This window comes from Onychomys torridus, chromosome 19 (genome assembly GCF_903995425.1).
Source record: "Onychomys torridus chromosome 19, mOncTor1.1, whole genome shotgun sequence".
NCBI classification, from domain to species: Eukaryota; Metazoa; Chordata; class Mammalia; order Rodentia; family Cricetidae; genus Onychomys; species Onychomys torridus.
The window spans coordinates 61,875,364-61,891,020 of NC_050461.1; positions in this window are offsets into that span (position 1 = coordinate 61,875,364).

Here is a 15,657-nt window from a genome sequence, read left to right on the forward strand (position 1 = left end):
GTTAAAATACAACGTTTGAAAATGAAAAAGGAATAACATGTCTCTTATTATCATTTAACTATAAAAATTAGAATGAAAATGAAAAGTTACTAATCTTTACATTCTGGAGTTTTAGGAGTATTTGTGAAGGCGTTGAAACCGCCAAACAAGAAAGGTCCAGTATCTCGAGTCTTTAACATTATATTTTTCTTGTATTACTACAATGAAGGTGAACAATAGACCACTTTTGGCTCAGGAATTCTCAGTATCTCCCTTTTGTCTCTATACAGGTGTGTGTGTGTGTGTGTGTGTGTGTGTGTGTGTGTGTGTGTGTTTATGAATGTAGGTGGTGGGACATAGTGGTCCATGTTTATGTGAAGGTCAGAGGTTGAGTCAGTTCAATCATATCATCATTTTTATTTTTTTTTGATACAGAATTTCTTACTGAACCTGGAGCTTATTGATTCAATTAGACTGGGTGGCAAGACATGCTCCCATTTTTAATTTCCTAGCATAGAGATTTCAGATGTTCATCACTAAGTCCGGCTTTTTACATGAGTATTAGGGATCTGTCCTAGTTAAGGTTAGTATTGCTGTGATGAAACTATGACCAAAAGCAAATTGGGGAAAGGGATTATTTAGTTTATGCTTCTACATCACTGTTCATCATCAAAGGAAGTCAGGATAAGCACTCAAACAGGGTAAGAACTTGGAGGCAGAAGCCCATGCAGAGGCCATGGAGGAGTGCTGCTTACTGGCTTGCTCATCATGACTTGCTCAGCCTGCTTTCTTATAGAATCTGTAATCACCAGCCCAAGGATAGGACCACCCACAATGGATTGAGTCCTCCTCCATCAATCAATAATTTAAAAAATGCCTTAAACCCAGATCTTATGGGGAATGGAGACATTTTCTTAACTGAGATTCTTTTCCTTCAGATGACTTTATCCTGTGTCAAGTTGATATAAAACTAGTGAACACAGAATCCAAACTTCAGTCTTTATGCATGTGGAACAACACTTTACTGACTGAGTGTAGGAGGTCAGCTTCCACCTTTTACAGGGTTTCTATAAGGAGGAGAGAGGCATAAGGAATTTGTAGATAGAAAAATAGCAGAAATTGAGACAGAGAGAAACACAGGATAGTTTTGGGAGGACTTGGATCAATATCTACTGGCCCCTTCTGTCTCTTCAAAAGGGATTTTTTTTTTCTAGATCAAAGCATACTGCACAGCCAAATGATGCAGACCCTTCCCTATACCTGGAAGGTAATCACGCATGTGGTCAATATGCAGCCCTGCTTGTTAGAGCAAGCTCAGATCTCACTAAGAAATCTCTATGGGCCCCCACAACTAAGCTATCTCCCAAGCTCTATTCTGCCACTTTTATTGAAGTGGGTACTTGTAGGCAGAACCTCTCCCAACTGCCTGTTCCTCAAACCCAGAATAAACATCCTGAATATTTGACTCAGAGTCTTAATATTACTTATAAATGATTGATTGGTTGGTAGCTCAGGCTTATTACTAACTAGCTCTTACACCTAAATTAACCCATAATTTTTATCTATGTTTAGTCATGTGGGGAGTCTTAGTACTACTTATAAATGATTGATTGGTTGATAGCTCAGGCTTATTACTAACTAGCTCTTACACTTAAATTAACCCATAATTCTTGTCTATGTTTAGTCATGTGGGGTACATTTTCTCAAGATAGCATTCTCATCTTGCTTCTGTATCTGGCTGTCAACTCCTGACTCCACCCTTCCTCTTCCCAGCATTCTTAGTTTGGTTGCCCCACCTATAATTCCTGCCTGGCTGCTGGGCAATCAGTGTTTTATTAAACCACTTTCAGTGACAAATCTTTACAGTGTACAAAAGAATTATTCCACAGCAGGTACTTATAGACATTGCTTTGGGCTTCCTACCTTGAAAATTCTGGATTAAAAGTATGTCTTCCCACCTCCATGGTCCTGGTTGAAAGTTGATCTTCCCACTTCAAATGATCTTATTAAGCAAAATAATAAATAAATAAATAAATAAATAAATAAATAAATAAATAAAGATAAATGAATTAATAAAGTCCTTACAGATGTGCCCAGCCATTTTTTTGATTTTAGTTAATTTCAGACGTTGCCATTGACAACCAAGTATAGTTATCACAAAATGTTTGCCAGAAATATAGCTAATTTACATAACATAAATAAGTTTACTGTAGTCTTTCATCATTATATTTAATTTCTATATTATCTGCCTAATTAAGATTTTTTGGTTCACAAAAGTAAATAACTCCAGAAACCAAATATTTAGCTTTAAAAAGTAATTTTCATTCCCCAATGAGAAATTAATGATAGAATGGGATAATTTTGGCCAATTGGAGAAAAGTACAAGAAATTTTATGGTGAGAAAGTATACAGAGCTAAACTGACAGCCTTTTATTCTGATCTTTGAAAGTGGAAAAACAAAGAGGAAACATCCCTGCTGTGGCTGTTAAAGCCTATAGTGACTGCACTGTATTGAAAAGCACTGCTAAACTATTTAAGGGAACATTGCTTCTGTTGTACAATCTATGCTTCAGACCCTCTGCTAATGACCTATACAGTCGATGGTCTCTCATTCTCAGAAAACTGTGGATAGCTAAATATGGGTTTTGAAATTCAATAGAACATTATATTGCATAAAAGCACAGATAAATGTTAAAATATATTGTTTTAAAATGCATATTTTTTATAAATGAATAGTTTAGCTATTTAAAAAATAATATAGGAGCCTGTGCCCCAGCCTAGTCTGACCAACCAACTTACACCAGGACCTGCCCAATCTGCATCTATCTATAGGTCCCTTCTTAGCCTCCTCTACCACTCAATTCCATACCCAGACTTACCACTTCCTCCTCTAGGGTCTAGCATGAACTATCAAAGGAAGTCCATATGTGCAGATCTCATCATTAGAATACCAACATTATGAAAGATAAAGCCAGTATCTTCTTTCCAAAGCATACAAGTTGTGGTGGTTTGGAAGAAAATGGCCCCCAAAGGGAGAGGCACTATTAGGAGGTGTGACCTTGTTGGAGTAGGTGTGGTCTTGTTGGATGAAATGTGTAACTGTGAGGGTGGACTTTGAGGTCTTTTTCTCAAGCTTCACTCATTGTGAGAGTCAGCTGACTTCCTGTTGCCTCTGTGTCAAGATGTAGCACTCTCAACTCCAGCACGACATCTGCCTGTGCAACACCATGCTCCCTGTCCTGAAGATAATAGACTAAACCTCTGAAACTGTAGGTGCGCCACCCCAATGACATGTTTTCTTTATAAGAGTTGTCATGGTCATGGTGTCTCTTCTCAGCAATAGTAACCCCAACTAAGACACCAGTCCTAAAGGAATGCTTGCCCATGAGAATTGCCTAGATGAACCTGGGACACAGAATTTAATCATAAACTGTCAAAAAATTCAAGGAGTTAAAAAAAGACACAAAGAAATCACTCAATGAAACCAAGGAGAAGGAGCTTAAGGAGAATAGACACTTGGTAATGACCAAGAACAGTGGAACATAAGGTGATGAACATGACAAAGACAATCCGAGACTTGAGAACAGAATTCAAGCAGGAGAAAGAAAAACTGAAGAGCAACCAAGATGATATGAAGGCAGAATTGAAAGACCAATTGCTCAACTAGAAAAGTCAAAGGAAAGCCTTACAAGTAGAAAGAACCAAGTGGAAGACAGAATATCAGATCTCAAAGATAAAATGGAAATATAGTAAAAATAAGCAAGGAACATGAAAAAAATAAAAATACAGAAAAGGAACAAATAAAAAACATTGGACAACATGGCAGTGGGGAAGCCCAAAGCTTTGAATTATAGGCATAAACAAGGGAGAAGAATACCAATTTAATACCATAGACAATACCCTTGAAAGGGTCATAGGAGAAAATTTCCCTAAACTAGGGAAATACCCATATAAATACAAGACACAAGAAGAACACCAAATAGACAAGACCAGAAAAGGAAATCCCCAGGATATCTAAAGTTAAAATAATAAGTATACATAGCAAAGAAAATCAGAAGAGCTTGGAGCCATACATTCCAAGTCCTAAAAAGCATACAACTAAACTAGAATAAGACATCCAATGAAACCATTTACCATTATTAAAGGAGAAAGAAAAACTTTCCAGGATACAAGCAGCCTAAAACAATTTATATCTACCAACCAAAACCTAAAGAAGCTACAGGAAGTATTATTGCAGGCCAAGGAGCAGAATGAACAGAGCCAAAAGACTGTGGAAAGACATAATTATCAAAATACAGGTACCCAATTTCATTAAAAATTTGCTATTGGATTTAAAGACACAGATTAACATTAATCAGTTCATAGTAGGTGGTTTCAATACTTTGCTTTGTCCAAAAGACACATTATCCAAACACAAAATAAACAGAGAAATATCAGAATTAATTGACATCATACATCAAATGGACTTAATCTATATCTACAGAATATTTCATTAAACACCCCTCCCCAAAACACATTCTACTGAGCAGCATCTGAACACTTTTCTAAAATAAACCACATCATGAGACATAAGTCATTATAAATTCAAAAAATTGAAATCACTCCTTATATCTTATCTGACCAAAATGTAAAATTAACAGCAAAAAGAAAAAAAAATGCTAATAAATATACAAACTCACTGAGATTAAACAACATATTATTGAATGATGAGTGATTCAAAGGGAAGAAATCAAGAAATAAATAAAAAATTTTCTGAAAATAAATGAAAACATACACAACAAAACCTCTGGGACATGTTGGAAGCAGCACTACAAGGGAAATTTATAGCTCTAAGTGCCGACAATAAACAATCAGAAAGAGCACAAATATTGGCTTCATGATGCAACTCAAAATGTTGGGGAAAACGACACCAAACAATATCCAAACCCAGCCAATGGCAAGAAATAATAAAAACCAGAGGAGAAATCAAGGAAATAGAAACAAAGAAAACAATATACTGAATCAACAAATCTAAGAACTGGTTCTTTCAGAAGATAAACAAAATTGACAGACCCTTGGCACAATTAACCACAAGAAAGAAGGGGGCAATTAACAAAATCAGAATTAAACAGGGAAACATTACAACAGATACCATAGGAATTCAGAATATTATGAGAAAATATTTTTAAAACCTGCACTCTATTAAGCCAGAAAATCTAAAAGAAAGGGATGAATTTCTAGATTCAGCCAAACCACTGAAGTTAAACCAAGAACAAGTAAAATTCCTAAAAGACCAACAAATAATGAAGAAACTGAAAAAGTAATAGAAAGCTTTCTAGCAAAAAGGAAAAAAAAAGAAAGCCCAGAACCAGATGTATTCCCAACTTACCAGACATTCAAAGAAGATCTGTAACCAGCCCTTCTTAAACTATTCAAAACACAAAATTAAACAAAAACAAAAACAATAAAGAAGAAAGAAATAGAAGGCACAAACCCAAATTCTAATACTAAATGAGCTAAAGATACAACAACAAAGAAATAAAAACTAAAGGCCAATATTTCTGATGAACAGAGATTTAAAAAATACTCAATAAAATACTTGCAAACAGAATATAAACATACATCAGAAAGACTATACACCACGATCAAACTGGATTTACCCCTAAAGTAAATGCTTCATGGATGGTTCAACATATGAAACTCAAATCTAGTAAACCAAAAAAGTAGACTTCAGGACAAAAGGCATGATAAAAGTCCTATAGAGTGCAGTGCTAAAGGGAACATACCTGAACAAAATAAAACCTATATATAAGAGACCCCAAGCCAACATCATCTAACTTGAGGTAAGGTTGAAACAATCCTACAAAAGCCTACTATTCCCACTCCTTTTCAACATTGTGCTTCTGGGAGATTTATCAGAAGGGAAGCCTTCTTCCTGGTATTTATAAAACTTCTGTCCTCGTTAATGTGTTTACAGATTATATGCTTATTTAAGCATGGGGCCTGTCCTGGAGTGTGGCTGATAAAACCAGTGTCATTCTGTTGAAGAAAACTGATTTTTCTTCTCCTAGCAGGTGTCATTGTGTCTACTCCCCTTCTCTGTGCTGGGAATTTGTCTGGTTTGAGCATGTGCCTGTCTCATATACACTGCCTGTCACTTTGAGTTCATGTCTAGAAGATGTAATTCCCTTCTAGTCGTCTATCACCTCTGGCTCCTATAATCTTCAATCTTCCCAGTTTTTTTTTTTTTTTTCATAGATCCCTGAGCCCTGAGGAGGGAGTATCATAAAGACATCCCATTTGGGCTGAGTATTCCAAAGTTTCTGCATTCCTATATACAAATAACAAATATACCAAAGAAAGAAATCATGTAAACAGTACATTTCACAATAGCTTTAATAAATGAATATCGGTATAACTCTAACTAAGCGGGTGAAATATTTGCATATGTATTTAGGAGTTTGTGTGTGCATGACCGTGTGTGTGTGTGTGTGTGTGTGTGTGTGTGTGTGTGTGAACAACAATTAGTCAAAAAAGAGGTAATGAATTTGAAGGAGAACAAAGAGTAGAAGAGTAGTATATGGGATAGTTTGGAGAGAGTAAAGGGAAGCTAAAATGCACTAATTATATTATAAATTAGAAAAATAAGGCATGTACAGTAAGTGAAAAAATTAACTAATAAAAAGTTAAAAATATGATGAAAGAATGAACTTAAAAATACATAAAAAGATAAATAATAGATACGCAAAAGGCAAACATGTTAAAATGCTAATTAGGACACACACGCTTAAAGTACCAGTCAAGATGCTACACTGGATAATTCAAAAGAAAATAGTAGTCATTGCCTTTTTACTCATGGATAATTTTCACAGAATATTATGAAAGCAAGCCTGAGAACTTAGACTGAAGAAGTTTCCTTGATTATCTAACTAATGTTTTATTGTAGCTAACAGCTGTATAAGTATTGGGTAAGATATGAAGTGAGATATGTTATTGAAAAGACTTGAATATAAGGTAAATGAGCAAAATTGTTTTGGAGATAAATTTGGGGACTGCCACAGTAGTATTCATTTTTCAAATACTGGGTACATGAAATTTGATTTGGAGATATTGAATGACACTATAGAATGGGATATACAAATTTAAGCTTACTTACAATTATGTAGGGATCAAATTTTTTACTTGAGTCTAACTTCATGAAGCCCTATGGTATGAACAGGATATACCCATGTAAGTACATGTGTGAGTGAGCTGTCTTTTGAGCCAAGGGGAACAGACTTGCATTTAGTGGCTCTGAGCCTTTAAATATATAGGAGTTGATGGTTCTTACTCTATCCTTACCAGAAATGCACAGCATTATGTAATCCCCACAGGTATCAAGTGATGTCATCATATTGGCCTTTATGTTTCCCAAGATAGATAGAGCTTGAGTTTTTTTTAGGTCTTCTTTCTTTCTTTCTTTCTTTCTTTCTTTCTTTCTTTCTTTCTTTCTTTCTTTCTTCCTTCCTTCCTTCCTTCCTTCCTTCCCTCCCTCCCTCCCTCCCTCCCTCCCTTCTTTCTTTCTTTCTTTCTTTCTTTCTTTCTTTCTTTCTTTCTTTCTTTCTTTCTTTCTTTCCTTTCTCCCTCCCCCAAATCCCTGTCAGAGGCTCTGTGGCTCATGCTTTTCATATCCAGTTTGTTTCTGTCTAACAAAACTGAAAAATTTACAAGTCATATATCACACACAGTTGTATCACTACCACAAGCTGAAAGCTTGGCTAGGGAAAACTAATATGTGCTGTGGTATGGTCTCCACATTCACTAATACAATGAAAATCAGTGCTCCATGCCAGGTTCACACTTTTTAAGACACTAGAGGAAGGGACTTCTCGCTTACAACCACCACCAGCCTGGCTTCCACTTCCCTCTGGGCACAGGCAGCTCTGCTTACTTTCCAGCACTCACCCTGTTAGTCATGTACACCTTCTCAGAGTTTGCTTGCTATGCCTGTTGTTTTTAGTGTGATTATTGAACCTCAATAATTATTCCCATTAATCATGTATAATGTTATTCAATAAGGAGTTTTATGGTGTAATTATTTATGTCCATATTCTGATTTTTTAAAAAAATATCTCCTTACTCAGATAAGACTTAATTGCGCTTTCTTTGAATAATGTCCCAATTTAATGCAGATTTCCTGTATTGTTATACAGTAGGTTAAAGTACACATCGTGAAATTGCAGGCTTTTGTTCACAAGCCAGAATTTTTATTCAACAATATAGACAAATTATTCATCTTCCTACTGATAAGGGATAATAATAATAACTTTAGGAAATTGTTTGAGTTAATGCATGTAAAATAATCTTCACCTTGCCTGGTATGTGATAAGTGGCCAATGGATACTGTCTGGGATGTAGTGAGCACATGATACTCGACACATACTAACAACATAACTATTTATTAATTAATTAAATAAGAGAAAGATGGGCAAGAAAAGAGACTGGACCCTAGCTTCAGAAGTTATATTAGCAGTACAGTCTTACAACATAATATTGCATTCCTTTCTCTTCTGCAAGATACCATCTTAGCCAAAATGATCATGTTTATTTACAAGTCTGTTTCCAACTTACTATGCTACAAATAGTAGACACAACATTTTATTATTTAATCAAATTGTTGTAGTTAGGCTAGTCTTTGCCCTTAGGTTCCAGATGACTTGACATAGCCTTGCTCTGCCATCAAGAGGCCAGAGAACAATTTAAGTCCAGCTTTCAGTAAGAGCAGGACTTACCATGCCAGACTTTGGCCATGCTCCCAAAGTTGCCTGGTAGGTTACTCAGACAGTAAGTTTTCACCCACAGTAAGGAATTACAAGACCTGCCCATCACATGTCAAAAGAGTGTCATCTTGATTTTTCCTTTTCTGGTATGTAACACTGGAAATGGATCCCAGGAGGCAATTCTCACACTTGCTACCCTCCATTTCCTCCTTCTAACTGAGTGTAAGTAATGGAACTGCATTTTAATGGCTCACTGTCCCCAATGCCCTCCCAACCCTTCAGCAGATCTGCTTTGTAGCTTGACAAATATGACAGGCAAGGCTAACAGACCCTTAGGCCAGTAATATTCTCATTTTGAATCCATCATGGACATCAAAAAATAATGAGATTTCTTGAAACCATGCCAACAGTGAGCTCATATGACACTGACATGATGGATTTACCCAAGCACTTACAAAGGAGTAGCCAGCACACCCGAACACCCAGATAATTTCACCATGCATAGTATCGATGCATGGAAAATAGCGATTTTTAAATTGTTGAGACCAAGATTGGAAAAAGCACAGGGACAAATAGCCAAATGAATGGAAGCACATGAATTATGAACCAAAGGCTGTGGAGCCCCCAGCTGGATCAGGCCCTCTGGATAAGTGAGACAATTGAATAGCTTGAACTATTTGGGAGGCATCCAGGCTGTGGGAACCGGACCTGTCCTTAGTGCATGAGCTGGCTGTTTGTAACCTTGTGCTTACACAGGGGCACTTTGCTCAGCCTGGAAGGAAGGGACTGGACCTGCCTGTACTGAATCCACCAGGTTTAAATGAATCCCCAGGGGAGTCTTGGCCCTGGAGGAGATGGGAATGGAGGGGAGGGGCTGAGGGGAAGGTGGGGGTGGGAGGGGAAGGACAGGGAAACCCATGGCTGATGTGTAAAATTAAAACACAAATATAATAATAATAAAAAAAAGAAAAGAAAGAAAATAGCGATTTTTTTTTAAAATAATCACATATCTAGAGTCTATTCATCCTTAGAATCCACTCCATTTCCAATTTCTATACCACTTCCATTATGAGATTTATTCTTCAGTGTGTTACACGGAAATTTAATTCTGTCACTCTTCTCTTGGGAAATCTGATGAGGGATATTAAAACCAGTGTACATCACACTACTCTTGTCATTAAATGAGCCATTTAAAATGATAGGTCTAAACTGGACAAATAGAATAGCTTTTGACATGGTTCCAGAGCTGATATGCTAATGATTAGAGTGTTGGAGACATTGTTGAGGGATAGGACTTGATCACCATGGGCCACTGTGTGGAAATATGTTGCTATTACTAACGATCACAATGTTTGTTAGAGAAAATAAACAGATGTGAAAAATGTTTTGCCATGTTTCTAATAGGTCTATTGTTTTTCTATTTTGCATCAATCTGATACCATGGTAGAATCAAGGCCACTTAGTGGCAGTCTCTTCTAACAATCTACCAGTGGAATGAACTAAACTATCTCAGATAGCTCAAGATCTGCACTGGGAAGTATGATTAGAAAAACCTTGCTCTAATTTTTGGTTTAGAAAAACATGAATGAATGACAAACAAGGGCCCTGCCAGAACCTGTGTTACTCCAGCAGAGCCAGGAGGAGGCAACAGGGAGTCTTCTGAAACTGGAGCTGTACTTGCCTCTATTCTCTCAAGAGGCCCAGTGCAGTATCTGGGAGCCCATCCAGAGGTACTCCTTACTGAACCCTGTTTCACTGCCTGAGATAAAGGCTAACATCTGAGAACAGCATGGTGCTTCTCATGTCTGTTATACACTATAATTAACTCTGAGGCCTGCAGGGGTAACTCAGTAATAGAGCCCTTTCCCAGCATGTATGAAATTCTGTTTTCAATCTCTCTGGCCATGAAATTGTAAAATAAGTAAATAGATAGATACTCATGACTGAAACTATGGTTTGATTAGCAATATCAGGTTCCCCTAAGAACTTGTCTGAAATATGGAGTCTCAGGCCTACCCCCACCTTCATGGTACATATTTAGAATTTAACAAGGTTCTCATTGTAATTCTACAAAAGGCAGAGAGACAGACACAATACTGTCTAAGCATCAAAAGAACAAGGAAAATAGGATGTAGACATGTGTCTTCGGAACAGAACAGACAGAACTAGAGTGATGATGAATATAGTATCTGTTGAGTTCTTTGAGGTCTAGTGAAGAAACTGAGACTGTAGGCAGCTGGGGTGAGGGTGGGGGCATACAATCAAAGTGATAACCATGCCTTGGTGCATCTAGAGGTAGAGTGATGGAGCTGATACTCTTCATTATTCTTGTTGAAACCAGAGGTGGCCTTTGCCACATAGGAGAGGTACTGGTGTGTCTCTAAGGAGATGCCTCCTAGAAATAACTCTGTAACTAGGGCCCTGTTCATAGTATCACGGCAGCTCTTGGTTGAGTAGACAATATCCTGATGATTCCTTCAGTACTTTTAACTAAGGGAAAATTGTTGGGTAATTATTATTTACAATGAAATGTGGACAAAAATAGACTAGAAACCAAAGCAGTTATCTATTAATGGAGCATGTGTGAAAGGTTCTACATCAGTTGTGTAGTGCTGAATTGAATAGATTATTAATCTGACAGGTGAAATTGTATAAACACCAGTCTCTTGAAGTTCCTAAATAACATTTTTTTAAAATCTATTAGTGATATAATGGTATAGGAATTAAGTGGATATTGGACCATGGTTGCAAACTTTGAGGACCTTGAAAATTCTAAATCAACTGGCAAGGGAAAGATAGTTCACTAACCCTGGGAAGTCAAATTCACATCTATATGAGGAAGATAATTTTGGAGAGAGGTAGTTTCCTAGAGCTGTGCGGCTTTGGAAGAAAATACTAGATGTAATAGTGCATTGTTTTATTTGTAGTTTAGAGAGTAGTTTTATTTGGTGGTTTAAAATTCACTTTAAGGTAAACTTTATCAGTTGTTCTCAGTCTTGTGTGTTACCATTATAGATTTAACACACCTGATGTTAAAATACCACCTTAGCAAATTGGAAGCATGGCTTCCACACCTAACTCATTATTCTTCTCTTGGCATCAGCATTTGGTTAGTCTGGGCAGACAATAATAGATTTATTCTTTCCGTATTAGTGGTGGGAGGGATAGTGGTAAAGCATCAGGGAAGAAGGTTATTACTAGGGCTAGTTCTAATGCTCACAGGGAGGTCTCCTAACTTAGAAGCTCTGTTCCAGCCAGCTATGCGTGTAGGACTTCCCCAATATCTTATTGGATGTGGCCCTACATAGTTAACTCATTTCTCTTTATGTCCTAGAGCTAGAGCCAAAATTCCACTGTAACAGGTCAGATTCTTTCCCTGCCACAATCCTTCCATTTCTTGGGTGGACTGTATCCAGTATACAGTGTAGCTGTATAAACTGTTTCTTAGCAATACTTGGAGAAAATATAACTACAACCAAGCTCATAGCTAAAAAAGCATAAGCATATTTGGCTTATGTGCAAATTAGGAAACAGGGAAGAAGATATGCATTTATCTATAATATTTCTCTCTCTCTCTCTCTCTCTCTCTCTCTCTCTCTCTCTCTCTGTGTGTGTGTGTGTGTGTGTGTGTGTGTGTGTGTGTGTGTGTGTGAGAGAGAGAGAGAGAGAGAGAGAGAGAGAGAGAGAGAGAGAGAGAGAGAGAGAGAGAGAAATAGCTAATGGTTAAAGAAGGTGTGCTGTTCGGCCACATCCCTGCAATTCAGAACAGAGTAGGGTAAGGAGAGAGGGACAGGTAAAAAACAAACAAAAGAATTAATTGTCACAACAGTTTTCCCCTGAAGAACTGATTGAGTCTACACCTTGACTTAATTTTCAAATTCTTTGCTGCAACAGTTAATTCATTGTCTGCTCACTCACAATTCTAACAATCAGATATAGCTGATGAGATCATTTCTGGGATTCATGGAGGAGTACCATTAGCTTTCATCTAGGCTTTCTCTGTGGTAAGCATTTTTGACGACTGAAAGTTTAAAAGAAGAGAGAAGAGCCAGAATTTTTCTAAGTTTCTTTAGGCGGTTTTTAGCGCTGTTCTTGTCTGCTCTATAGTCTTAGCTCATGAAAGAAGACACCAAATTACCCTTGCTTCTAAATTTCACCAAAGCCTTCTTCTACTTGTGGTTTTTCGATGCTAGGAATACTTTGTGATTATCCCTGCCTTTGTTAATTTCTGTTCCTTTGACTTTTCTGTCCTCTGGAACCTTAGTTGCTGATATAAAAACCAGTTTTCTTTAATCATTTTGGCTTGAGTTTCCTGAAAACAGTTGACTATATAGGAGCTTTTCTTGGGCAAAAGAAATTCAGATTAGGTAATATGACCATAAGTTTGCACCAGCAACTAGACTAGATTTTGGAATCAAGAGAAAGATAATACTTTGAATTTTAAGAATAAAGAGCATCAAACTTCATAATAGAACTTATTAAGAGAAAGGGCTTGGGAAGAAACACGAAGTAAACTTTTATAAATGAGTATCTATCTGATTGTGGTCATAGAAAACAATTTGAATATTGAAATAGACAAATAATTTTAAATTAATACAAATGCTTAATGAACATTTTCAACATGGCATGGTGCGTGGGTAGTGGAGGTGGGGGGGTGTATACTGCCTAATACGCAAATGCTTCTACATTTTAAATCTATTATCTATGTATCCACTCATTCATCATTCTACTTATTTGTCCATCCATGCATTTATCTATCCATGCATATATCTCATCAATCCATTTCTGGCCCAAACTCTTAACTTTCTCTAACACACACACACACACACACACACACACACACACACACACACACACTCCTGTTCTTCCATTGCTTTTGTTTCTCTCTTAGTTTTCTTATTACAGATCCGTATCTTTTGTAAATAAACCAGAGCTAATGCATATTTAAAAATTCCTAAGTTTTATTGTATTTCCTCACAACAATCAACACAAATCAAAGTGAAAATTAGATATCTGATTAAGTTATACTGAAGAAAAGTGGAAGATGAACTAAGAGATACTTATTAGTCTCATAATGGTGGTGAATGATATTTATGTAACAATTTTGGCTAATTTACACAGGCAAAGGACTCTGCTTTTGGTGCTAAGGCAATGTAGGATCCAAAGCTGCATATAGAAACTATTTAGCAACTGTTTAGCCTTTTAGTTTGTCTTTTTTTAAATGCCACTGTTGGGGGTCAACTCTTTTGTATGCTAAGCAAGTATTCCTACTGACTTGTACCTCTACCCCTGGAAACCAGCTGTTGTGAAGAAAGAATGGTAGAAGCCTGATAAACAAATGCATGATACTTGAATGTAGTACATTATCCTATGCAAATGTTCCAGAGAAAATAATCAGATATGAATGTGTTGCTAAGATAGAATCAACTTCATTCATCTTGAAATATGAGCTTCAGATCTTTCAGGTCACAAAAATTAAATTAATTCACTTAACTTATTTCCCGTGTGGTGTACAAGCTGTTGCATCTATTACTGTTTCAATTAGTAATTATCAAAAATGTCATTGTAGGCTCACCTAGGATGCAGTGAGATATTCTGAAAAATAAGCTGTGGCTCCAAGAGGATCAGCAGAACAGATGTTGCTAGGGAGACATTTCTGGACCAAGGAATAAAATTTAAGTCTTTCATTAACTTTTAAATATGCTTTCAGTATGGCTTAATATAATTGCTTTGAATAGAAGTGCTATTTATTGGTTTGGAGATAGCTCAGATGGGGTAGATTCTTGCCTTACAGTATGAGGACCTGTGTTCCATCCCCAGAAAAGGACATAGACATTATGGTGTGTTGCTGGTAACCCAAGCAATGGGGAGTCAGAGCTAGATGAATCCTTGGGATTCACCAGTCACCAAGCTTAGCCTACTAGTGTAAGTCCTAGCTTCAAAGAACAAACAAGTCCCACTTCATAATACCCCATTCCACTATGAATTTGTCAATGGCTTAGTTCATTGATGAAGTTTATAACCTCATAATCCAATCACCTTTCAATGATGTCATCAGTTGGGGACCAAGTCTTCAAAACAAGACTCTTCTTGATGGATACTTTATATACAAATGTAGCAACCTATATAAGAGAATATTACTCAGTGTGATATCAACCTATTAAAAGAAATAGATGACTCTCAATTGTTAAAGAAGCCACTTTGAAAATGCTACGAATTGTGTGATTCCAATTATATGACATTGTGTAAAAGAACTACAGAAAAAAACCAATGTTCTAGAGATTCCAGAGGTTTGGACAAAAAAAAAAAAAAAAAAAAGAGAGAGTCTAAGGTTGAATCATATTTTTTGTTTGTTTTGGCATGTGTATGTATGTGTATGTATGTATGTATAGTGAAACTTACAGAATTCTGGGTGGTTTCATTTCTTTGCAGTCTTAGAGATTAGATCCAAAGCCTTGCACATGTTGAGTAAATGCTCTACTACCCCTAAGTTGCATCTTCAGACGAGCTGTATTATACTTTCATGAGGCATATAACTTTAAGCATATGCGAAACAACATGAAATTTTACAGTGTGAGGTGAAAACCTTAGTACTTGAAAACACACACAAAATTACTTTGAAGGGCAGTGGATACCAGATGGAATCAGAATAACAAAATAATCTTTCAGTCATAAATGCTTAAAATAGCATCATTTAAAGGGATTGGGAGGAATATGATAAACTCAGTACATATAGAAATTAACCAAGTCTGTAAGAGTAAATATAAAAAAATACACATACATATTGTGCTTCAGTTGAAAACATTTTTCTTTCTCATAGGCATTTTGTTGTTAACTTAAAAATATAGATTATAAAAATCTCTAAAATCAGAAAATGAATGTCCTCATAATGCCTCAAGTGGGAAATTCTGTGCCATGAAACTTGTTTCATGTATATAAT